The 26,581-nt window shown below is 43.8% G+C and overlaps 1 protein-coding gene across 2 annotated transcripts in view; it reads left to right on the top strand.

Moving 5' to 3' along the window:
- Positions 1–26,581, top strand: part of ACOT7 (acyl-CoA thioesterase 7) — a 1,079,233-nt gene that overhangs the window by 245,782 nt on the left and 806,870 nt on the right. The gene's annotated exons all lie outside the window — the stretch shown is intronic.

Below are 26,581 nucleotides of genomic sequence, written 5' to 3'. Positions count from 1 at the left end.
ATGTGCATGTCAGGGGTGAAATGAGCAATGTGAGCCATGAAAATAAGGTGCGTTATGTGAGTGGTGTATTATGTGAGTGGTGTTAGTGATTTGAGTGCTGTGAATAATGCAAAGGTTATGAGTGAAATCAGTGATAGTATGATATGTGAGCTCTGTGAGTGATGTGTATGTCAAGAGTGAAATAAGTAATGTGAATAATGTCACAAATGTGAATAATGTCACAAATGAGTGATGAAAGTTGTGGGAAACATCCTTTACAACGAATGTTTTACAACGCGGTACCATTACCACGCAGCTTTTATAACGAAAGTCGTTACAACGACTTTCGCTGGAGGGCGCTCTAGGATAGGAAATTGTTTAATTTACTATCCAACACCTTCCCTTCTATCCACGGGGACTGGAGTTGGAGTAGTAAATTAAACTATTCACTATCCAGCGCCCCCCAGCCCAAGTCGTTGTAACGACTTGCGTTGTAAATCCTGCGTCGTAACGGTACGCGTTGTAAAAGCACGCGTTGTACTGTCATACATCCGAAAGTTGTGAGTGAAGTGAGCGCTGTGAGTGGAGGGAATGTTAGGAGTCGAATGACCGATGTGAGTGTTTGTAAAAGTGGGACTCTGTTAGTGTCTTCTTATAGCCAACCTATTGAAAAGGTGTCTTTCAGTGGCCAGTTTTTCTTTTTTATAAACATGACTTGTTTCCTTGTCACCGAGCAGAAAACCAGTCTGTTCGCCATCTTCTCTATCTTCTCTTTAAATTTGTTTTTTCCTATTTGATGGTGCTGTTAAAGCAAACTTTTCATTCTAATTAAAGAATGGACAAACACAGATGTAAGCAGTCAGGAAGCAAAGTTTATTTGCTTTACAGGCAGCGACCAACTGCACTGTTCTGCACTGTTCGGCTGGGGGTTACATGCATTTCGAGCCACGTAGGAGAACTTTACGCTGAAGGCAGTTGGAAAACAATAAATCATTGTGGTCAGATGATAATCAGGAGGCTAATTCAGGAGGTGCACCCGGGGTGTACTGAACCTGCATGCAAGCACATTCGGAGAAGACCCATATGCTGAAAACATCCTGCCCCTGCTGCTTGCATGTCAGCCATAGCACATACACCGTCTCATTCTATCCACAGACAAAGAGCAAAGGAGTAGCATGAACTGCAAAAGGGGTTACAATTTATAAAATGGATGAACAGTTGTTCACAAAATATATCTACATCCCCAATCTGCCCTTTGTACAATTGTTCAAAATTAATATCAGAATTAATCAATATGTATGTGCATTAATTCCATTTCCTTTGGGTCTCGCTGAATCATGGTACTCAAAACATGAATGTTCCTCGGGTAGGGGTATATGGCTGAGAAAAAGCTTGACAACAAACATGGAGCACATTTATGCACAGGCAGACAACAAATATTGCAATGACGATATTCAATAGGATCTTCAGTAAGTTCAACTCCATGTACCAAAGGGTGTATAAATGTCATCCCATAATGCATGGTCAGCTAAATTATGATGAGTTTAATTCTTTGTGATATGCTTTCATCATTTGTATGCCAAAGGTCTCATGATATTCTTCATATTCTTCATAAGAATTAGAACAAATGGAATGCAGAACTTTCTCTTTGACGGTGTCTTTATCCATCCAGATTGTTCGTCTTCAGTGCTCCTCCCCCGCTGTTCCTTATTGTTCAGCATCACCAGTTCACGAGAGGTCACCAGTACTTTTCAGCTATGAACTCTATAGAAAGTCGATGGGTTGAGTTCAAAAGATGGATTTGGAGTATGTGACACTGATGGAGGCGAAAAATAGGTTATAGACAATATTAACTCGGGACATATGTAGGGTTGCGGCAAGCCATTGAGATACACTGAATGCATTTTGTTACTGTGCTAGGCTGTAATACACTGGTATATACGATGAGGGGCACTATTAGCCAAAGGATTTCCTGCCACTTAATGGTTTGCTGTTTTGGATTACAGGGTGATAATACCTGTTACAGTTGGTGCACACATATGCATATGAGAAGGAGTACTGCTACTATTCTAAGATCGGTAATATATTGGATTAGCTCGACATTATATTTTGAGGTGGATTGGTGTGCATGTTTTGGTGCTAACATTCAACATTACTATTCTTTACATATTTATAACTAGGTCTATGAGTATTTGGGCAACTGATGGTTTACAACGACAGAACGTTACAGTGTGACGACTTGAGTACAGGTGAGCTGGTATTAGGTCATCTAGACATAAGAACAACCATGAGGGTTATGAGGTGGTACTAGGGTGTGACTACATAATAGAGCATGTCAATTTCCTTTTTATAGGAGATTTTTTTTCACTTTACTCTTTTGGGACACATTTGGATACAAGCGGATACTGTACAAGTTATGGAACATCATGTTATCGACGCACGTGGCACTGCACTCTGTCTCTATTAGATGTTAATATGCAATAAATTTCTGCTGCACACATGTGAGGACTCATATTATTCCATTGACTTATCTACTAACACACTATGGGTTTGAGATCTAGTGATGTATTCCCAGATCTTATGGAATACCACTATACGTGTTAGATGTGTTGGATTTTGAACCTGTGTAATGCACGTCAATACTATACGTAATTTCAGTCTGTGGTTTACTTTGTAGCCCTGATGAAGCCAGTGGCTTATGCACCTAATGACGAAACATGCGTTGGCTACAAGATTCACCAACTGACTACGTGATTCATTGAAGTCATCTGAATTCATGTGAAGAAGGGAAAATAAAAGTCAAAGGAATTTACTATATTCTGTACTGACATCTTTTGGACATTTGGTTGCTCTGGGACTGACTTATTTGTTCACATTGAGGACTTTGTCCTCATCAGAGTTGATGGTGTTGGTGGCCACTTTTTGCCCCCTGTTAGCATCAGAGGATAACTTGAGATTTACGCTGGGGTACTTACAGGTTTGCACAATTGGCTACCTTGCCACAGAGATTATTGTATTTGAATCTGTAGTACCCAACGGCCTGATGTTGTTGACCTCCAGTGGGGCAATTGATGGCGTATCTTGCCCCCCCACTGGATGGCCATTATGGCAGGATGGCAAATTAAAGGGGGTTGAAGGCTGCACGGGGAGTGGTGGACTGGCTCGACCACTTGCTACCTGGTTTGTGGGAACAGCGTCCTCAGTCATGAAAAGGTGTAGAAGCTTGCTGGCAGTGGTGGTTGGGAAGGTATTGACGTGTGTGGAAGCCCCTTCCATTCCCACAAAAGGAGCGAAAGGTAGACTGAGGGTGGCGAGGGGCCATAGATAGGCCCAAAAGCCTGGCCTTATCCCTAGAGTTCCTTAAAACGTTCTCTCCTAAGAGATGGGAGCCATCAGAGGGCACATCCAAAAGCGACGCTTGGACATCCCCTGAAAAGCTAGTAGTCCTCAGCCAGGTGTGGCACTGAAGGGCCCCTGATGAAGAAATCACTCTGCCTGGTGAGTGAGTGCTAGAGCCACCTTGGAAACTCCAGCGTGCACACTCCTGGCATACTGCATTCTCAGCAGTAACAAATATATCTAACAAAGCCTTTCCCCACTCTTGGAAGAGACCTTGCACCACCTCCGGATGAAGATGCCATTTATGATCCGCTAAGCATCGATGGCTGAGTTCATCCGCCCTGGCGTTCAGAGAGCCTGGCAGGTGTTGAGCTACCAGGGAAATGTCCTGGTGTTCCAGCCATGTCCAGGGATACAGTGCCTCCTGAAAAGCGTCTCTGACCCCATCCCGCCCTGCTTGTTGCAGTACCACATGGCGGTGATGCTGTCAATGAACACCTGCAATAGCCTTCATTTGGTGGAGGGTAGAAAGGCCGTCAATGCCAATCAAATCGCCTGGAGCTCCAACAAATTTATGAGGAGTCTGGACTCTGCCAGAAACCATAATCCTCTGATCTCCATCTCCCTCAGATGGCTACCTCAGCCCCAAGTAATGCATCTGTTACCACAGTCCAGTCTGGCTGGGGAAGGGAGAGGGGTCTAGCACCTGAGGGCTTGCACGTTCTTATTACCAGAGCCAAAGCTGTGATCACTGTGTTAGCCTGTGGAGTACAAGTCCTGGGATCCTGTCAGGCTGCAACGTGGGCTTCATCGCATATGCTCACAAAGCACTACTGTCTGAACAGTCACATCTGATGGGATGGGCATTTTGCCTCCTCGGACCTGCCGGACTTCCTGGTCTAAGTTGGGTTGGTAGACCCACCTCCATGAGGCATTGCTTGGGTATCTATTCTACGGTAAAGAATCTGTGGCTAGAAGTCTCTCTCAGATGAACAGGTTACTTACCTTCCATAATGCATTATATGGTAGAGACTCTACATAGCTGCTGAATCCTTACTGACCCTCCTACCCTCCCCGCTCTGCGACCTGATTAGAGGATGAGAGTTACCCTTATAAAGGGCCCAAGACACTCACACCAGTGCTCAGTCATCAACATGATTCCACCCTCCTGGTGTGGAAAGTCAAGAAAATGATGTCAGCGCGCTGAGGTGTCACCTATATTGGTACTGCATACGTCACTTCTGGCATGGACGCACATGTGAAGCTGAACAATGTCACCTACTGGCGCACAGGGGTACTGCTTGAAAATTTCCAGATACAATCTGATGCCTGGAAATAATTCTAAGGTAAGGAAACAGTGGCTAGATAGAGTCTCTACCAGATAAGCCGTTACTGAAGGTAAGTAACTTGTTCTTCACTGCTTTTGGATCTGGATTGGTTGGTTTATGCAACCTTGACATCTGGGAATTCATTGCAGTTCTGCAGCTTTGTGAATTACTTTTCAAGCAGTTGCCTTTAAATCAAGAGTGAGATCTACTAACATCTTTCAGTACTGGAGCTGTGTGAAAGACTTTTTGAGCAGTTGCAGATCACTGGAGAGGAACATCTAGTAATAGCTTGCGATACTGAACCATTCCAGAAGAATTTTTAAGTAGTTGCATTTGACTCAGGAACAGCTATATCGTGCAGTACTGCAGCTTTCCAAAATTCCATATTTATTGGTGATGGATATCCCGTATCAGGCAAATCAAAGTTTCCAAACGTGCATATACTCAAATTTCTTAACTGGCAGACTTGTCGAAACCTTGCAATGGGTCCACTCTGTCCTTGTGTTTTGTCCTGAGAAGGCCCACATTAAGAGTGCTGAAACATGTCAACCTGCGAAATATGAGGAGTTCCTACTTCGTTTTATGAAATAAAATATATGGATTTATTCAGCTGAAAGTATGGAAAATGTAAGGGTCAGCCACTGTTTTTGGCCATCTTCAGGAATATTGTAACTATCGCCAGGTGATTTGTGACAGTAGATTGAACTGGAACACCCTATATATGAAAATTGCTTTCATACAAGGACTATGAAGGAACCACAAAGGCTGTTAAAATGCCGGCCTAAACAATGTGCAATAAACGTCAATTGACAATGTGATTTTGTATGTTTGTTCTCAAGTAGAGAATGTGTTTTTGTGCTGTTTTTTTTTTATAGACATTATGCAAATTTAACTATGTGATGAAACTGAAATGAGTTCCACCACTAGTGAGCTAAACCACTATTATAGTATTTTAAACATGTTTTCTAATCAATCCCTATGGAGATCCCAGGTTCACATGGGTTATTTGGGCGTCCCCTTTAATCTTTACAGATGTATTGACTTTGCCACTAATTGTTCATACTGAATCTGGATTTGCAAATTTGGACCTTGTTTCATCACTAGAGTCTATCAAAGCCCAAAGCTGCCGGGTTTGTTGAATTCGTTTTTTCATATTTGATGTTATTAGCAATGTCACTAATGATGCATTTGTAATTTTATTTGTTACATTTTGAGCAGGGTATTGCTGAAGTGCCTATTTGAGGCAGCAGTGCTAGTTTAGTGAGACAGATTATGTTTTTTTTAATCTGCATGGTATTCTTATAATCAATTCAACTGAAGATGTTTATGGAATTTTCAGATATTTTGTATGGACAATGAACAGGTCTAATAGGCACATGAGCTTGATGATTTTTCTATGGTAGTATAAAACTATACCTTTTTTGAGTTAATATACATTACACTGTTTATTAAGTTGCCATTATTTTGATTATTCATGAAGAAGACACCCTTGACAACTAGAGGGTTCTGATGCAAGTGTAAGTGAACATAGAATTAGAGTGGTTAATCTGATGCTTCTTTGAAATCAAATGTATAGATGTTAAATGCGACAACCCTTAGGGTGGTCTTCCCCCAAACATTTTGCTTTTTCCCTTCCTGTTTTCTGGATTTCATTTTTGTTTGCCTTGGGATTTTGTTCTCTTTACCACTGCTAACCAGTGTTACAGTACTTGTGGCATATTTAATTGACATGCATGTCCCTTGTAAACTGGGTACTGCATGTACTCAGGGCCTGTAATGAAATGCTACTAGTGGGCATGCAGCAGGTATTGTGCCACCAAGTTAAGCAGAAATTTAAAACATGCCTCAGGACATCCATTGCTGCCTGTGTGCAATTGTAAACTGACTATTTGAATTGGCAAAATAAAACTTTTTCCATGCCTAAAACCCAATTTTTCATACATATGTCACTCCTAGGGTTGGCCCTAAACAAAGGACCATAGTTCAGGGTACATTGTATTGACAAAGTTTCTCATGTACTTTCAAGTTTTACATGCCATTATAGTGAAACACTCCTAAATTCATTTTTCACTATTGTGAGACCTATCCATTCCATAGGACTACACTGAGTTCCCTTATTACATTTAATAAGTGTTAGCTTTTGATTAGGAATAGTAAACATGTCATGTTTGGTCTCAAAGGAATTGTAATTTACAATCCTCTTTAATAGTAAAGTCTGACTTTAAGTAACAATACTGAAAATGACACTTTTAGATAGTTGCCATTTTCTTGTCCCAACTATTTGGTGCCTGCAACCTGTGTCCTGGGTCATGTTGCTGTGATTAGCATGGCAGTTGTCCTTTGTGTATTCCTCTCAGACAGTAGGACAAATGGGGCTGGGTGTTGGCAGGATGGACCTTCCTGTCAGGATGTGTGGAGTGGAACTGTTCTGTGCCTCATTTAAACTTCACAGGAGCTGCCTCAGTGCATTCACACAGAACTTCACACTAGCCTTTGTCACCTCACACCCCTCGGAGCCGGGGCAGGGAGAAAGGAACTTCCAGAACCATCTGTGGGAGGAAGACTCTCAAAGTTGTTTCAACATCAAAGCTGTTGCCAGGTATAAAAATAGGACCTTCAGACCCACTCTTCAGTACACCCTTGGACCAATGCAGGACCCCCAGAAAGACTACTTTGTACTTCGAAAGACTACCCTGCTGCTTGAGGCTGCTTTGTAATTCAGAGGACGGCCCTGCTGCTTGAAGCCTGTCTTGTACCCTCAGAAGACTGCCCTGCTGCTTGAGGCTTCCTTGCTGCTTGATCACAGGACTGCCAGAGTGACTCCAAGGACTAGGTATCTGGTCCCCTGTTCTGAGCTTCAGGGACATAAGAAGCTCCAACAACTTGAACCCTGCACCTGGACTCTTCCGGAAGTGAGCCCTGTCCTCCAAGAGGTGCCCACCCAGTACTGGATCCTTTGAAGTTGTGCTAAAGGTGCCCAAACAGCCAAAAACAAAAACTTGGTACTTAGAAAATTTGCAGGCAAAGGTGCTGTGTAAACTGACAGGAGACGAGGACCCACGTCCTCGTCGATCTGCCCAAGGTGCCTCACCTGTCGGTCTGACTTCGCTGTAATTCCTGCTAAGTTCTTCTCTGCAGCAGCAAATCACATTCAGCGGTTCCTCTTCAGAAGGGTATCAGACCTCCTAGAGCCCTTATTAACTACAACCTGCTGCTTTGTCCCGGTGAATATTTTCAACTTCCAGAAAAGAATTAAGTCCGAACATAAAAAATCTTCATTGCAACTTATTTCAGCAGTTCCTCGACAGCAACGTTGCCTCCTTGGACAGCGCCATCTGCCCTGCCCCCCTAAACCTTACCTTCTCAGACATTTTTCTTTTTAAATTCTTCTAAGTTCGAAAGTAAGCAGAGACTGGGCCCAATCCATCTTGTGTATCCAAACCAGTCTCCATCGCGATCAGCCTTTTTTTATGACTTTGCCCTGGCCTCACGCGACTTGATGCACGTTGATCTTTAGGCACTGGTTTTACTTAAAAAAATCATAACTCTTGGTCTACTGATTGAATTTTTGATGTTCTGTTGTATTCTACTTATCTATATTGGTGTGGGATTTGTATTGTGTTGTATTTTCACTTTATCACTGTTTGAGTGCTGTATATATACTTAACACATTGCTTCTAAGTTAAGCCTGACTGCTTTTGTGCCAAGCTACCATAAGGTTAAGCATGGGATGCTTTAGTTACTTTTGTGGTTTATCATGACAGGGGCTGTGGTTCCTGATTGAGAAGGGTTCTGACCTACCTCAACCAAAAGTCTAATTTCCTGCCATAAGTATATCACTGTGTGCATGAGTGTCTACTGATACCTTATGTCTCTTACCTTTATGCATGCTAATCTCACTCTTTAGTTTTAATAGTTATTCAATGCTTTAATTCAGTGTAGTGCAACATCACAAATACTCATATGCATAAATACTATGGAGAACAAGTTAGTAAAACCAATAATTATATTACAAAAACAGAGTAAAACAAAATAAGGTTATGGGTAGTTGTTTGGGTGGGAGTTTCTGGGTTTCGGTGCTACAATTGTCATGGCCCAATTATGTTGTGGTACATTCCTCGCGAAAGGCTTCACCCAAGAGCCATTGTAAGGGTAAGTATAATGCAAAGTGGAGTATTGTGCCCTCAAAATTGTCAACAATGGTAAAGGAGAAAATTCAAACGTTCTTTGAGGGTTTTACGTGCTTAGATTTTATTTCATGTTACATCTGTGTGAAAAGGACAGCCGACACGTGTTTCGCCCTAGGAGGCCTATTTAGGCAGTGGTTTTTTTCAAGGCAAATTCAGGTGTTCAGTCAGATCGGATTGGCGGACCGCAGAGATTTAAACAACGGCCTTTATAGAATCACGAATCCGATCTGACTGAACACCTGATTTTGCCTTGAAAAAGCCCACGGCCTAAATAGGCCTCCTAGGGCGAAACACGTGTCGGCTGTCCTTTTCACACAGATGTAACATGAAATAAAATCTAAGCACGTAAAACTCTCAAAGAAGGTTTGAATTTTCTTCTGGACCTTTGTTGACAATTGTGAGGGCACAATCCTCCACTTTCCTTTAAAACAACATAAGATTTAAATGCTTCTAGATGTTTGCTGAAAATCAGCACTTAAAATTGTTAGCTAAGTTGACTAGGGATAGCATTGGACCATACATAAGGTGTGCGCAGAGGATGTGGTCTCACGGCTAGAGCTGCTGACTTTTGAGCTTCGAAATCAAGGTTCAAGACTCGGGGAGACTCCACATCCTGTGATTCTGGGCAAATCACTTAATCTCCCCGTGCCTACCCAAAAAAATATATAATAATGAATGTGTCCTTATGTAACATAGCTGGTGCTAATGAAAAGCGCTCCAATACCTTTGGGTCAAGTTTGCACTATATAGATCTGTAAAAAAAGAAAAAAGGCATATAAATTCAGGTAGGTATTATTTCTTTAATTTAACCACTTCTGACTTCGCAATAGCAGCTACAAAATAAACAGCCATATGTGTAAGACAAGCTTACTTAAAGTATATCCTAGCATCCAAGGGTTAGCCCTTAGGAAGGGTGAACTATGGTCAGTTGCCTGATAGAGATCAGATAGGGATCATTATACAACTTATAGTAATGCACCCTGAAAACCATCAGGAGTGGTAAAGAACATCTGTTCTTAATAAAAACTCAAGCATATGCAATAGTAAGAATAATTATTTTGTACTCCTCTATATCAATTTAGCATCTCTTATCTTTTTTTATCTTCTCTCTCGGTCACTAGGCCCTAAATATGGCATTACAAGACACAAGTGTTTCTCATTGTCTGTTTGTTTTTATTTTCACATTAACTGACACTCTATAAGACCCTTGCCCACACAACATCTTCAACAAAGCCTGCACCACCATCGCACCGCATCTCCGGAAACCATCAACATCTCCTTTGAGACAGCGACCTTTCCGGAGAGCTGGAAACACGCCGAAATCTACGCCTAACTCAAAAAACCCAAGGCTGACCTCAAGAACTTCTGGCCCATCTCCCTGCTCCCATTCCCGGCGAAGGTCATCGAGAAGACCGTCAACAGACAACTGACCCGCTACCTCGAGGAGAACAGCATCCTGGACCTATCCCAATCCGGGTTCCGCAGCAACCACACCAGCAAAACTGCCCTCATCGCCACCACCGATGACATCAGGGCCCTGCTGGACAATGGAGAAACCGCAACCTTCATTCTCCTGGACCTGTCAGTTGCCTTCGACACCATCTGCCACCACACCCTACGCACACGCCTCCACGACGCTGGGATCCGTGACAAGGTTCTGGACTGGACCACCTCCTTCCTCTTCGGCGGAACCCAGAGCATCCGCCTCCCTCCTTTCCGCTCCGAAGCCACCAAAATCATCTTCGGCGTACCCCAGGGCTCATCCCTCAGCCCGACATTGTTCAACATCTGCATGGCACCGCTCGCCCACGTCGCCCGACTACACGACCTCAACATCATCTTCTACGCCGACGACACCCAGCTGATCCTCTCCCTCACCAAGGACCCCCTCACCGCCAAAACCAACCTCCACGAAGGGATGAAAGCCGTCACCGAGTGGATGAAGAACAGCAGACTAAAGCTAAACTCAGACAAGACAGAAGTCCTCATCCTCGTCTTCACCCCCTCGGCCTGGGATGACTCCTGGTGGCCGACCCCACTGGGAACAGCTCCCAACACCCATGCACTCAACCTGGGGTTCATCCTCGACTCTACTCTCTCCATGACAAAGCAGGTCAACACCGTCTCGTCCTTCTGCTTCAACACCCTCTGCAAGATCTACAGGTGGATCCACTCAAAAACAAGAAGAACAGTCACCCAGGCCCACGTCAGCAGCAGGCTGGACTACGGAAACACCCTCTACGCAGGAGCCGTGGCCAATCTTTTTAAACGACTTCATTGCATTTAAAACGCCTCTGCACGCCTGATGCTGAACATCCCTTCGCCGCAGCCACATCACCCCCCACCTGAGAGAACTGCACTGGCTTCCCGTCAACAAGAGGATCACCTGCAAGCTCCTCACCCACGCACACAAGGCACTCCACAACACCGGACAACCATATCTCAACAGACGACTCACCTTCTACACCCCCAACCGCCTGCTCCGTCGAACTCGCCCTCGCCATTGTCCCCCGCATCCGATGAGCGACCTGGCGGCTGATCATTCTCCCACCTGGCCGCCAAGACCTGGAACACCCTCCCCATCCTCCTACGGCAGACACAGGACCTGCTAACCTTCAGAAGACTCCTCAAGACCTGGCTATTTGAGCAGTAGCAGCCCCCCCGCGCCTTGAGACACTCTCGGGTAAGTAGTGCGCTTTACATATGGTCTAATTGATTGATTGATTTATTAAAGAAAAGAAAATATTTTAGACTTCCCATTGGTTGAAATCCGTAATTGACAAGTATGTGTGCCAAGGCGGAGAGATATTCAACCTTCAGCAAAGTGTCATATTGCCTACTCATTCACTAGGACATACCCTCGACGGTGTCTGCACCAATTTCCCCCCCCTAACTACCCTACCACCTGTTCCCCAAATATGGACAGATCATAGCCTGATCCCATTCCATATCAAAAACGTACGCCCACTAACCTTCAGTAAAACTAACCCTCATCGTGACAACCCCGTCAACTGGAAAAAGGTCCAAGAAAATCTTACTCTTAACCCTATCCTCCAATCTCAGTCCCCCACTCTATCTGGTAACGTCGAACTTGACGCAAACCTTTTCCATAACTGGATTTCACAAGAAATTAAAACTCGGAACCCCACCAAACGTCTCTGCAAAACTCATAAAATAACTAAAACCAACGCCCCTTGGTTCACCTCTGATTTAGCTACTTCTCATCTACTGTGTAGAAAAGCAGAGCAAAAATGGCGCAGAACATATGACAATGACGACCGTCTCTCTTACATCCAACTAAGGAAAAATTACCTCTCCAACATTAAATCTGCTAAAAAAATCTTCTACGTCAACGCCATTAAGGAGTCCAATCAGAAACAAAAAACATTGTTCTCAATAGTAAAATCGTTCACCCAGCCCAAAGCACTTCAACCCGAAATCCCCCCATCCCAAGACTTTTGCGACAAAATATCAGACTACTTTGAGGAAAAAATCGCCTCTAGTCAAAGAAATTTCCCCCTTCACAAACAACTCAAGGTGCTCTTATTCCCTCTCAACTAGAATCCCTAGCTGGTAGCCTTAAGAATTTCTCCCCTGTCACCTTGGCTCAAACCAGAGAAGTCATCCTGGCGTGCAAGTCTGGTTCTCCTTCCGACCCCTGTACTCCCAAAATCCTCCACCAATTCATCGATGTGGTGAACCCAATCATTAACGATATAGTTAACTCGTCGCTTCGCACCAGATCTGTCCCCCGCCTGTGGAAAAAGGGTATAGTCAAACCTCTCATGAAGAAGGCCAACAAATCCCCGTCGGACCTGACCAATCTTCGCCCGATCTCACTCCTCCCGGCTCTGGGAAAAATAACCGAACAGATGGTCTACAGAGAGCTCAAACGTTATCTGGAAGCTCATAATATACTCCATCCGCAACAATCTGGTTTTCGTCCTAAACACTCGACCGAAACTGCTCTGATTGAACTGTCAGACACCATAAAGACGCTGCAAGACCAGAGGAAGAATGCAATTCTCATTCTTCTCGATCTCACTGCGGCGTTCGACACCATTTCCCACTCCATTCTGATCAGCAGATTGACGGACATAGGGATTTCGGAAATCGCCCTATCCTGGATAAAATCATTTCTTACCGACAGGTTCCAAACTGTCGCTCTTGGCCCTTTCCACTCCAAAGAGAAGAAGGTTTCCTCCGGGGTACCTCAGGGGTCCATCTTGAGTCCCCTTCTTTTTAATATCTACCTCATCCCACTCTTATCCCTGATTGAATCATTCGGCATACCGGTAACATCGTATGCCGATGATACGCAACTCATCGTACCCCTAGAGGATAACTCAACCAAGGCTGAGCTCAACCTCAAAAACTGTTTGACAGCGGTTTTCCAATGGATGGACACTAACCATCTCAAGTGTAACTCTAGCAAAACGGAGATCCTCCCTATCGGAAAGAACACCTCCTTCTGCCCAGCCCTCTGGTGGCCGGATGACTCAGTTGCCCCTCCCCAGACCGTAACAACAGCTAGGAACCTCGATGTCCTTTTCGACTCAGACTTATCATTCGACCAGCACGCCAGGACTGTAGCTGGTCGATGCTTTGGAATAATAAAATCGCTAAAAAAGTTCTTCGACTTTCTTCCACTTGACGCCAGGAAAACAGTAACAGTAGCCCTCATAATCTCACGCTTGGATTACTGTAACGGTCTCCTTGCAGGGGCAAAAAAGACTACTCTGACCAAGCTTCAAAGTGTTCTTCACACGGCTGCCCGATTGGTCCTAAAGCTGCCCCGAAAATCATCTATCTCCGCAGCTCTAGGATCCCTGCATTGGCTCCCCCTCCATAAAAGAATACTTTTTAAAATATTGATTGTTGCCTTTCGGGCTTTTAACAAATCTGGTCCAAAATACCTCACCAGACGCTTCCCCCACTACAACCCGAGTCGATCCCTCCGTTCTTCCCAGGGCAACCTCATCCTCCCCGCTAGGTACAACTTGAAGACTAAGGGTGGAAAAACCTTAAGCTTCCTGGCCACTAAAGCCTGGAACAGCATGCCCAAAAATCTGAGACAACAAACTCACGAAAAACCTTTCAGAAAACTTCTAAAGACTTGGATCTTTAACCTTCCCGATGACTACACCAAAGCAGCCATCTAAACTCATACTGCTACCATGACTGGTCTATCAGGAATTTCAGCGCCAAGATGCTCCCTCCGGAGCGAACACTGCGCTTTAGAAATACCCCCACAAATATCACAAATATCACAAAAATACTCATGTCAGTAAAACATGGAAATATCATTATGTTTTTAACTCACATTAATCAAATATTTCTGTATCACAAGCCGTAGTTTAATTGGCTCTAGAACGTAGGTATAGTTCTATTTGGTTGTCTGAAATATGTACTAAAATATTATATACACCATATGCTTATTTATATTAGTCGATAAATGTGGTTTTTGTGGAAGACGTTTTTTTTATTTTAAATGGCATGTTTTGTCTGAAAGAGGGCAGGTTTTAACAGTTGCCCTTGCTCGTTTCTGGTTTACCGAATGTTTGTGTTCTGTTTATACTTCCTTAGTGGAGTGCTGACTGAACAAATAGTCTGCTTAAATTGCAAGCTTGGTTAAATTATTCAAAGGGCTTATCATGCTTAGAGAACAGAGACTGTGGCAAAGGGGTGAGTAGACTGCAGAAACTGATGTTCTAGGCTTTGCCTTGGTAGCGATATGCAGTTCACTGAGAATGAGGCATTTCCTATTAATTAGAGAAAATAGTTCACAGGTATGATTTCATTTCTACACAATATTTCTTACAAATGTACTTTTGTGAGCGGTTTAAAAATGCCCTAAAAACACGAGACGATCCAGTTGAGGGACCTTAGCACACATTGCCTTTTATATAGTTTCTTAAATACAACATATAATGTAAAAATAAGTAAGGACATCTTGCAGGATTCAGAAACGCGAGATTTACGAGAATTATTTCATACTGATGAATTATGGATTTTGAAAACACTGCTAAAAATAGCCCAAAATTACAAAATGTTCTATAGTGTCCCTCTCTCGCTCTTTCTCTCTCTCACACACACGCACACAAACACACAGTCACACAGAGACATTCAGCACGCATTGCTATTTTTAGGCTGCACAAACTCGCAGGCATATTCTGCGTATTTATTTTAGCTCCACACAACATTGATTTGACATGTGCACAGTGACAGTTTGCATTTGGCAGGTATACCGCACAATGCCTCAGTCCATCCACGGAGTTGGTGAGTGATGAACCTACAGCTTAGTTTGATCTGAAAATGCACATCCCAGGCAGCGGTTGCCATGGCGATCCATTTTCATCTCCCCACGTGGCAGCTGTAGGAGGATGTGTGATGATTGCTTTCACATGTACATAACTTTTACCCTGCCACTGTTCCTTCACGAAGACATGACCTTTCCCCAAATGTATTATGCTCATTGGCTTTAATAATAATTTTTATTCGGCGGTAATGACAGCCATAAAAGATACAGAGAAACAAAACAGCAACAAGTTTTGAAAAAATTACACACCACAATGTGTACAAGATCGCAAATGTCCTTAAATCCATCAGTCACGTCTACAATTAGTGCAGTTCTTAATTTTTTTTTAGCTACAACAAGCGTGCGAACATTAGGCAGAAGTCGCAAATACAATAAAGCTACACGTGCATGTCTAACTCCCAATTCTTTTAAAAAAAGGTTTAAGAAACTATCGCCTAGGATAGGTAAAATATTTATATAAAAGTACAAAATGTAGGGTATCCTGTGGCGACCTATTGTCGCAGCCACAGGGACCTTTATCCTCTACATGTAAAACAAAGCCAGCTGGGGTTGCCAGTAGGCGGTGGAGAGGATTTAATCTAAATCGGGTAATTTAAAATCTGTCATAGGCACTAGTTAAAATAGAGGGATAGGTCTCCATGCCCTGGACGGATTGGCTTTAGAAACAGGGCAAAACCTTTACAAAGAAAGGCAAGCGCCTAACCATTGAGATAAAATAGTATGTAAATAATACATAATTTAAAGGAATATATTAATTTCTAATAGAGTGAAATAGAAAATGGCTAATGAAATTAAATAGAAAATGTTACTTTAATAAGTCTATAGTAAAGCTAGGTGGGAGCGAAGACCATTGTAGATATCACATTTTCGCGAGGAAAATCGTCCCTGCCTCTCTCTCGCGCCCTTTCTCTGCACACAAAGCATTGAACCGAGGTATTTAATTGGGGCGACGGCCGTTCTTTTATGGGAGCCTGGAAGCAGAAATGATGCAGCTAACTGTGGTCTCAGATGGCCATAAAAGGACTAAAAGCCAAACAGTTTGAGGGGTTTGTTAAAGACAGCATTTCTTTTATTTGTGGCAGTCCTATCTATGAATGCTTCTTTCTCTAGACCGGCAGACCCAACTCACTTTGAGCAAAGAAAGTGGGGGTAGGGGATGGGGCTGTGCAGTGCTTGAAATGGAAAAATAGAAGTGCAGGAACTCTGTAGCAGAGTACCTGCTTGTTTCTGAGAAGTGATGGTACTCTTCATTTAAAAGTTTAGCATTTCTCTTGAGAAGTGCCAGCACTTTCCCTCTCAAAATTAAAAAGTGCCGGTACTCCGTACTGGACAGTACCGGCCCATTTAAAGCACTGGGGCGGTGTATTATAACAATGAGACCTGCAGATACAGTGATGATGTCAATGATGGCTCCTAGGAAGAGAGGCCTTCTCCAGCCATGACATGTAGGAAGGTGTCATTCAGAGGCAGTAATAGATTGAGAGGGTGAGCGATTGAGAAAATGCTTCCTACAAACAACAACATTGCAGTCTTTTCATTTGTGTAACCAAAGTCAATCTTGCTTCTGTCACTGAGTGCCGCTTAAACTGCTATGTTTTGTTGCCTTTTATCTTTGACTGTAACAACTCAACATCATTAGGGTTGTCAGTGCACAGCATTGAAGGTAATCTATTACCAATTTTATTGTGATGCGGCACATTTGTATTGTATATTACAAATGTATACTGTATTACACTTATGCCATTGCTCCATTTTCTGTACCTTCTACTATGATCCTACAGGAAAGTTAAATAAGCCAATTAGGTAAATCTAATACACAGTACAAGTTGTAGAAGAAAGGCATGCAAACTGTATTGTTGTTTAAAAGGGGTATTGCACACACAGTACTACAAACAGCTAAACCAGACAGAAAAGAAATTGGGGAATCACAATAAAATTATGTCCCTTTTCACAGTCTTTCTCTTAGTATTTGTCTGTGCATATTGTTTTATTCATTCCTTTAACCAATATAGATCAAGTCAGAAACTACTGAGATCACACACACAAATGAAGACCATTAACTAGAACGTTCCTAGATGTATATTGACTGCAGGAAAATTCTGCCATCCCATTCTCATCTACCTATTTCCTGTATTGCATACCTAACCCTTCCTGACAGGAAACCATAACCTTTGGCTGTCCCTTGGCTTGCTAACTTCCCTTTGTGAGTCCTGGCATTTTGAAATTCTGTTTCGTTGCTTTCCATCATCTTTATACACCACGCACTTTTATGCTTAATACATGGCTTTACCTTTTTTTCTGCTCGTTAAAGCCGGTTGTTTACAACTCATCAGTGCTCCCAAATAAAGGTAAGTACTTCCCAGGCAAGCCTTCATTCTTTGCTCGCCCATTTTCCGCCTAAAATAGTCTATTGCTGTGAAAGAGTGGAAAAGGCCTCGCTGCAGGATTTTTGCCATTTGAAATGATGCTTACACCTGAAACTGACCATACTTGAGTCCACCTTTTTTTGTTTGTTTTGTTATGGTGCAACATACATCTACTGCCATCAACGGCAGCGCAGGCAGAGTGAACAAAAGATTACAACAATACAGTATCAAGTAAGTCCTCAGCGATCAGAGTGTACAATACAGACAATGCATAGGCTTTACAATCATAACACAACGGGTGCAATCGCACAATATTGGTACTAGCAACATGTTTTGTCGAGAGTGTCAATCATCATCATCAGGTGTTGGAATGGCAAGGAATTGTTTGAGCGGTCCCCAAATATCTTTCGGTCTGGAGGTTACAGCCAGTTCTTCGGCATACAGTTTCAGATTTCCTGTACAACATTCCATTTCTTTCATCCACCCTTCTAACTTTGGTGCAAGTGTACTGTCCCACGTAAACAAAGTGCGGCGTTTTGCGAGTAAGAGGGCAACTCTCACAAACCTGCCCATAATGCCTTTCAGTTGGGGGATATAGTTTAGTAAACATACAAGAGGTGTACAGGGGAGCATAGTGCCCGTCATAGTGTGGAAACGGCCAAGCACCCCTTCCCAATATGTGAGTACCGGACCACAGCGCTAGGCAAGATGTAACAAATCAGCATGCAGTTGTCTACAACGTTTGCATTGATCTGATTCTCTTAAACCCATTCTATGTAATTTGGAAGGGGGTATAATATGTCTGTTTCAGAAATTTAAAATTAATAATGCATAAATTCCCATTGGGTGTAAGGAGGCCTGTCAACTGGCACACTCGCTCCCACTCCTCCCCAGTAATCTGGGGTCTAATATATCGTTCCATTTTGCGAGGCTTTTATCGGGTCCTCTGACCGTTTCCTCCTGCACAGTCCTGTATAATTTACTAATTAATTTCTTCTTGGTTGGTGTCACGAGCAGTAGTCGTAAAGACAATAGTGTTGGATGCTCAAAAAGAAAATCAGGAAAATGGTCTCGTAATGGCACGTTTAAGGCGGTAACACGTGTATTGAAATAAAGATGTGGGGTTCTGTATGTATTCCAAATCACTCTGTTCAATATAGTGCCCTTCAGGGTATAGGTCATTTGTATGTTTAATGCCAGCTTCTTTTAACAATTTTAGAGGTCCCATCTCCTGAGTGACGGATAAGGCGGCACAATGGGCTAACGGCAGTGCTGGTGCATACAGTGGTAGTTTGTGCGCTTAATTGCCAATCTCCTGCCACGTAGCAATAGTCATTTCCAGTGTGTTGATTTCTGTCTTTGGCGTGTGTCTGTTTACGTGCGTCACTATGCCTCCAAGTGGGGTGGGATGGGCATCTCCGTCCTCTACCGCTACGTGTGGTATAAAGTTGTGTGTTCTGAACCAGTAGTACGCATATTGGGCTTGAGCGCAAAGATAGTATACGTAAAAGTCTGGTGTGGCAAATCCCATTTTGTCATAGGATAGTGTTAGTGTTTGCTAGCTAATTCTGGGCTGTCCGGTACCCCATATTAAGCGTAAAAGTTGGGTTCTTAATGTTTAAAAAAATGTTGAGTCAATTTGATCAGTATGTTGCAATAAATGTATAGGAAGCGGGGAAGGATGACCATTTTTATTACTGCAATACGTTCTGCCAGACAAAGCGGGATATGCGACCATCTGTCCACCTGTTGTACTAATGTGGCATAGGCTCGACCATAGTTTTCTTTGATTACAACTTCGGGATCTCGATGCACCCAGATGCCGAGATATTTAACTGGGTAGGTTGTCCATAATAAATATTCCAGAGGAGGCTGGGATGTGATTGTTGTTAGTGGTATAATGACCGATTTCTCCCAATTTATAGTGAGTCCAGAGAACAGACTAAATCTGATGTATTCTCGGAGAACAGGGGATAAGGGTTGTTGGGGATCTTTGACAAAAAGAACCATGTCATCTGCATGGTGTGGTACTAATACAGGCACCCCTTATTGTCACCTTGAATGCCTCCCACAAGGATGCCTGACTGTCCACTGAACCTGCGTTTTCGTCAAAATAGTGAATTATGGCAGTTCTAATGGCTTCATTATAAGTGGGGTCGAGTTGTGCCTCAGCTCGGAAACGGCATGTGAAGGGACAATGGGGATTAGCAGGGATTCGCAAGTGTAGGTAGACGGGGTTATGATCTGACAAGGTGCGGGGTAAGTTGTAGACATGAGTAACCCAGGTGTTCGCGTCTTCGTTTAGTAACCAAAAGTCTAAACGGGACCAGCTGTTGTAGGCGGGTGTGATATGTGTGCCTTCCTGAGTCTACCTATTACGTAACCGCCAGACGTCAGACAATCCCATTTCTGCCATAGCTTCGTGGACACATTGTGCCACTTTAAACTTTAAGTGTACGGGCACCTGTCGGGTTAGATTTGTCAACCTGTGGGTTGAGATGCGTGTTGAGATCGCCTCCCCACATTATAGCTTATCTGGCCATGAGCGTAAAGTAGCAAGCATCTGTATGAAAGGTGTGGGGTCATCTACCACAGGTCCATACATATTAATAATCGTGAGATTGGTCATGCCCAGTTTGCCCTGTATCATAGCCCAGCGACCCTCTGAATCCGTATGAGTATGCATGGACCAGAATGGAATGACCCTCTTGATCAGAACAAGTACACCCCGTGCGTAAGCGGAGTATGAGGATGCGAGCCAGGACCCTGCCCATTTATGAGCAATTTTAGTTTCTGTGTGCTTATTCAGATGTGTCTCTTGCAATAGGGCAATCTGCACATTGTGTCTGTCTAAATAGGTGAGCACCTGCCTAATCTTTTTAGGGCTGTTGAGTCCGCGGACACTCCATGTTTTGCACCTATAATCTTCACCCATTATCTATGTGTAAAATCCTGATTTATATTTTGTGTGCATTGATTGGCACCCATTGTGTGTCATGTCCAGGGTCGTAACCATAATTAACACTCTGATCTTGTTGCCTACAATCACTCGAAACTGTACCAAAGTCCCTCCACCCACCCACTCTAGCAACCCAATCTTGCCAAAGACAGATCCCACTGTCATAATCAGAAACTAAGAACAAAACAGTACAGTAAAAAAGGTAGTGATGGGGTACACCCAACAGGGGGTGCAGCGGCTTAAACCACTTCCCGAAAGAACGGGAAGGGGCCACCTTTTTAGTTCTTGCGCTCCTAACTTTTAGCCCATAATACTAAAAGGGCAGCATAGACATAGTGAGCAGTGTGACAATCTCAGCACAAAAGGTAACATGAAGACACATGTAAGGCATACAATTTCACACATCCTTGTATCATCGCCCCCATTATTAGAAACCAAAAAGAGTAACCTTTGCTTGCAGTCAGTCACTAGTAATAATCCTACCCAGATATCATGGAAATATTATGCATGGGTGAATAAAACATGGATATAGGAGGCATTGTGAATACATGTCTGCAGCTCAGTGGTAGGCCTAGTCCATGCATCAAATAAGTGAACGACATTCACTTTGTGTAATCTTTAGCAGTAGGTCATCAAGCATAACAAAGGATACGCAATGATGGATGAAGAGCTTCAATCAGTCATCAACATCGGAAGTTGAAGTGGAGGATCTTTGTTTCTTTCGCAGTGATTGGACGTGGTCCATGGCCAGCTTCGGGTTCATGAATATCTTTGCGTCACTGTCAGTACCTTTGCGGAGACAGGCAGGATATAACATTGCATATGGGATCTGTTCTTTCATAAGGAGTTTTTTGACTCCCTGGAACTCCTTGCCTGCTACTAGGACCGTGGCTGTGAAATCCGAGAAGAAGGAAAGGACGTTGCCCTTATAATTGATGGTACCCTTCTGTTGTGTGATACGTAGTATTGTGTCCAGATCTCTAAAGTTCCGAAGTCTTGCGATAATTGGCCGAGGGGGGAGGCACCAGGCAGAGGACGCGCCGCCAGAGATCTGTGGGCGCGTTCAATGGCAAACATGGTGGACAGATTCTCAGCCTCGCAGATGTCTCGGAGCATAACTTTGACTGTAGTGTAGTTCCTATATTCCCAATAGGCTCTGCGCATTCAAATAGTATATCCTGTAGATATGATGCAGGACTTAGGTCAATAGGTCTCTATTGAATATACTAAACTTAATAGAGAGTGCCAGTTAGCTCAGTGGTCACTAGAAACTTTCTCGAATACACAAGAAGGGATTAGTTTCTGACAACAAGCATAAACATGACAACTTTGTTTCCTAGGACTGGAATAACTATCTTCAGAGTTGTGGAAACAATAGATAAGTATTTCACTTAGTCAATCGTGCATGCTTCGTTTCTACAGAGGGTGCACAGAAATAGGGAGACAGGCGTTTTCTATAAAAAGGGTTTATTGAACAGTCTTCTTTCTCATGCAAGCGAGGTGAACTGCTACAATCACTAGGCAGAATGCAAAGTATAATGCGTACAGCGTAAACAGTAATATGAAATAATACTGTAAGAGCATAGTATGGTTTCTAAGCCGTATAAAAATACATACATAAATAACACAGGGTAAAATACTCAATTGGTGCTTCTAAAATACGCCTACCCCAATGTACCTAACCTAGGTCTAGTACAAGGGAGGCAGTAAGTATGGTCTTTAGCATAGGTTTAGTTTTGCCAAGAATTTGCCAAAGGTTTCTCTAGGTTCTAATCAGCTCCATACCTTAGAATGAAGGAGGTCTGGTATCTCTGTCTCAGGACTCAATTTCCCAACACCCCGGAAGGGGAGTCAGAAACACTGGAGCTGGATTTCTTGGCAGAGGAGGGCAGCTTCCTGGTCAGTGTGTCAGCTGGAGAGTCGGCTTCCTTCGGCACTTGCTGTAGCCAGCTGCAACGGGCAAGTAGGTCGTCGAACTGCACTGAACCACCGTGCTTTGCTATAGCAAGTGAAGGTATATTTATACCTTGAAGGTGTTTAGGAATGCCATGTTTGACGTAGAGTCGGGCATATGAACGTCATGAATGAACCCCTAGGGAATAGATGTTCATTGTAAACTAACTGAGTTCTTGGAGAAATCAATATTCAAGCAAGGGGAAGTCGATAACGCCTTAAACTGGTTTTCCAAGAAATAGTTGTGATGTTTGGTGCACGGATGGAAGTAGCCATGCCTGTATTTGGGTTGCATGTGCTATGCCTAAATGAGGGCTTTATTTCTATGCCTATATAAGGGCAACGTGAATTGTACCTATATAAGGGCATGAATCGGGAAAATCAATTCGGAATATAAAACGCCATACAACACGACATGGTCCCATATTTGTGGACTCCAGTAGGCTTAAATTACGCCCATTATTGCACCTAGAGCGCGCTTCAATGTCCTAATTTTTCGCTTGTAATACCGCTAGAAGTTGTGTGATGTCTGTGGTTTTGGCTGCAACTTGCTGTAGGCCGTCTTCGGCAGCCGAAATGCGTTGTTCAGCTTCGCCGATTCGCGCCGCCTGCTTATCCAATTTCGATGACATGTGGTCCATTCGACCATTAAGAGCCTCTATCTTACCATTGATAAACTGCCGGCTGACTTGGATGGCGGATAGCGTTTTCTCTAAGAGGTCGGAGCCTGCGCGGTAGAATCCAGCTCTGAATCCGATCCCGCATTTTGCGAGGTTTTACCCCCTTTACACAATTCAAATGTGAGTCTTGGCTGATTCTTCTCTGGTTTGCCCATGGCAGTGATGGTTTCTTTGCAGGTCTCCTACCGGAGTCAACTGTTGGGTAGTCACGGAGCGGCGGAACTTGTGATACTTAATACCTAAAGCAACCAATGGAACACCCCTATGGATAAAAACATTTACTTTGAAGAGATTAGAGACAAAGCGTGAATGCTTGATGTTGTTTCTTTTTAAGATTAACGGAATTGATTCATTCAGTTTATTATCACAGTGAACAAGGTAAACAAAGACTGCCAACATGAGATATGTACTGGACAATGGGGTGATTTTGTGACATAAGTGCTCAGTGCTGTACAATTGTGCAGTATATACATGATGATTGTGATTTCTATTTACAGAGGAGAGATAGGCCAGATATTGATTTCGCACCAATAACTCCTGTCTTGCGTTAGGCGTAGTCTTGGTAGGTCTGGACCTGGAGTAAGCGTCGACGTGGGAGGAATTTTGAGCCAAGGGCTGCTGCCAATCAGAGATTTCTGTTGCGTGTCCAAGCGATATCTGCTCTTTGGTGTGATTGAAATGAAGACTGGATCAGAAGGGCCATAGTCCCATCCGACGGCTGCAATATGTCACGCATATTTCAGCCTTCGGATGGGACTACGGCTCAAAATTTCTCCAGCCACCACAGGGCTGTCACCATCCCTCCCAGATATTTTGTCCTGATGAAGACCCGCCATGACCACCTATTGGGGCACTTTTAGGGTTGAAACGATCAATTCCGTTAATCATAAAAAGAAACAACATCAAGCATTCACGCTTTTGTCTCTAATCCCTTCAAAGTAAATGTTTTTATCCATAGGTGTGTTCCATTGGTTGTGATCATTTTTCTATTTGCACTAGGAGCAAGACTAAGTAACGTACTTTCTACCCGACAGAACCACTTGTTGTTTAGTTTATACTTACCCAGGTTCTGAGGGACGCAGGGTGACCCCATTTTTGTTAAACCACTGTCCATTAGCGTCGTGTCCTTCTACCACCCCAGAAAAGGATTATGGCCGCAATGTACAAAAACTCGGGCAAAGCACAGTCTGCAAGTATGGTAGGCCAGGAATGCCCGGACTCCAATATCCAGCACAGGACCCTCACATAGGCCCAAAGTACGCAGGTCAGCCGTGAACGGACAGAATCAAACAAAGTGAAGAGCCAGTCGGTCACAGTGGCGAAATGAGGCCGGCGCAGCGCCCTCCTCTGTACAGAGCAGCAACTGTGTCTCTAACTAGTGGCAGCCGTTCAAAATTGCGCAGGCCCCAGCCGCGATCAACTTCCACCGCTCAGCAAGTGTGGTAGGGCGGAAAGGCTCTGTCGCTAATATTCAGCACAGGATCCACACACAGGCCCAAAGTCAACAAGCCAACCGTGATCTGGCAGAAACAAACTAGTTGAAGAGGCAGCCGGTCACAGTGAGAAAATAGGTCAGGTAGAGTGCCCTTCTCGTTGTACAGCAGCGTCTTTGTCTTGAATTCGGAGCAGCTACGCATAATAGCGCAGTCCCCAGCCCCGAGCAACCTCCACTGCCCAGCCGTGCGCCGCGTCCTTTCCACGTAGGGAGAGACGCGCAAGAGTCCGCGGGGGCCTACTCCCCTATGCAAGGCCGGCTGCTCGCTTAGTTCCGGCACCCCGCACCTTCTGTGCTCGTGACAAGCACTCACCTCCGGGGAACATCAGCTCCCACAGCGACAGACCCGGGAGCCCTTGCGCCGGCGCAGCAAGCCACTCACTACCTTTCCAGCGGTGTCCCCATTTTTGGTTTCTGGGCAAGTGATAGTGCTGGTGTCTGTCTGCAGGGACAGCTTTGATCTGTGCGTCCCGCGTCGCGATCGCCCAGCCCCCAGCAATGCTCTGGGTGAAACTATCAGTACCCACCGAAGACCGACTCAGATAGCTCGATGCTGCAGCATTCAGACAAGCCCCGCAGTTAGCAGGAATGGGCAGTTAAAGAGCAGGATAATGAAGGATTATAAAGGCGGCCGCCAGAGCAACACTACAGTGCGGCCATCTTGCCGTGCGCCAAGCCACGCCCTGACCCCATGAGTCCACCCTTATCCAATTTTTCCTTACTAATATTCAAAAATCTCGAAATTAGATGGTATTACTCACAGTCTGCCTCCTCCCCCGAGCTGCAGTACTGTCAGTATTAGGTCTAAACAGGAGATCTTACCCTGCTTCATTGATCCCCAGTAAATGCTTGTTCAGCATTGAGGTGGAGGTAATTTGGGAAAGATTGATTTCCTTTGTTCAGGATAAGCACAATTATTTCTAAAATTATAAATATCTCCACCAATAGTAAGTGTGCATGGCACATTAACCAATCACCTTGAAATGTCTGTTCCCATGATGGAAAACCTTGCCAGAGCCCCCCTCCTCCTTGTTCCTATAAAAGAAAAAATCTTGTAACTGAAAGCACGAAATCTATCATACATTTTTTAAACTTTGGTTTGTAAGCCTACACAAGCAGTGTTCTTTTCCCTGGTTCAGCATTTTAATAAAGATAGAATTTCCGATTATAAAAGTTATGTTGGAAATGTTACATGTTCCTAAATAATGAAGTGGTTTTTTGATAAGGTACCTGGGTTAGAAAAGATTCCTTACATTTTGTTTCGTTCTGATCTGTCCACCTGGGTGTCTTATATTAACACGGCCTCCCTCGCAGTTGCCGCAGGTGGCGCGATGCCTTCTACCTGGAAGGGTGCAGGGATAATTCTATTTTTTTTATTTTTATTTTAAAGGCAACCCAACCTACCATGTATCACCTATTAGCTTGTAAGACAACCTACAAAAGATTTTCTGCAAACAGGTTTCTGGGCAGTTGCAGGAGCAGATAGATGAGAATAGGGGTTTCCCTCCTCCATGCTGGTTTCAGATCTAAGACTGAAACAGTAGACCAGGCTTCTTGCTTTATGATGGCTAAATGGAGGACGGTTGATATTGCGAGGGGGCACTGCTTTGATTGGTCCCAAGAGACAAACTATGGGAGGCTCTTTCTGCCTTGGGCATCACACATAGCCAGCTTAATATTATTATATGTAATTAAGCAAGGATTCAGTGGGGCCAAGCGGCAAATTGACAGCGAAAATTGCCACTAACGAAGGAGTCTGCCATAGTTGCGTCCAGGACCTACTATTTTTCTTTTTTAACTACAGCTTAGAGTTTTTGTTGATCTGTGTCAGTGACATGCTGATTCAGGCCCGCCAGAGGGTCCCGGCATTGCCTTTGACGATTATACCCTTCTTTCAAAAACACTTACTGGCCTACAGACCTATGTCAATAGGTTCCAGCTGTTTTGTGAGCTGCATGGGTTAGAGATCAAGG

Source organism: Lissotriton vulgaris, chromosome 5, assembly GCF_964263255.1.
Source record: "Lissotriton vulgaris chromosome 5, aLisVul1.2, whole genome shotgun sequence".
Lineage (NCBI taxonomy): Eukaryota > Metazoa > Chordata > Amphibia > Caudata > Salamandridae > Lissotriton > Lissotriton vulgaris.
Note: the sequence above shows the minus strand (reverse complement) of the source record. Positions and strands in the feature narration are given on the sequence as shown.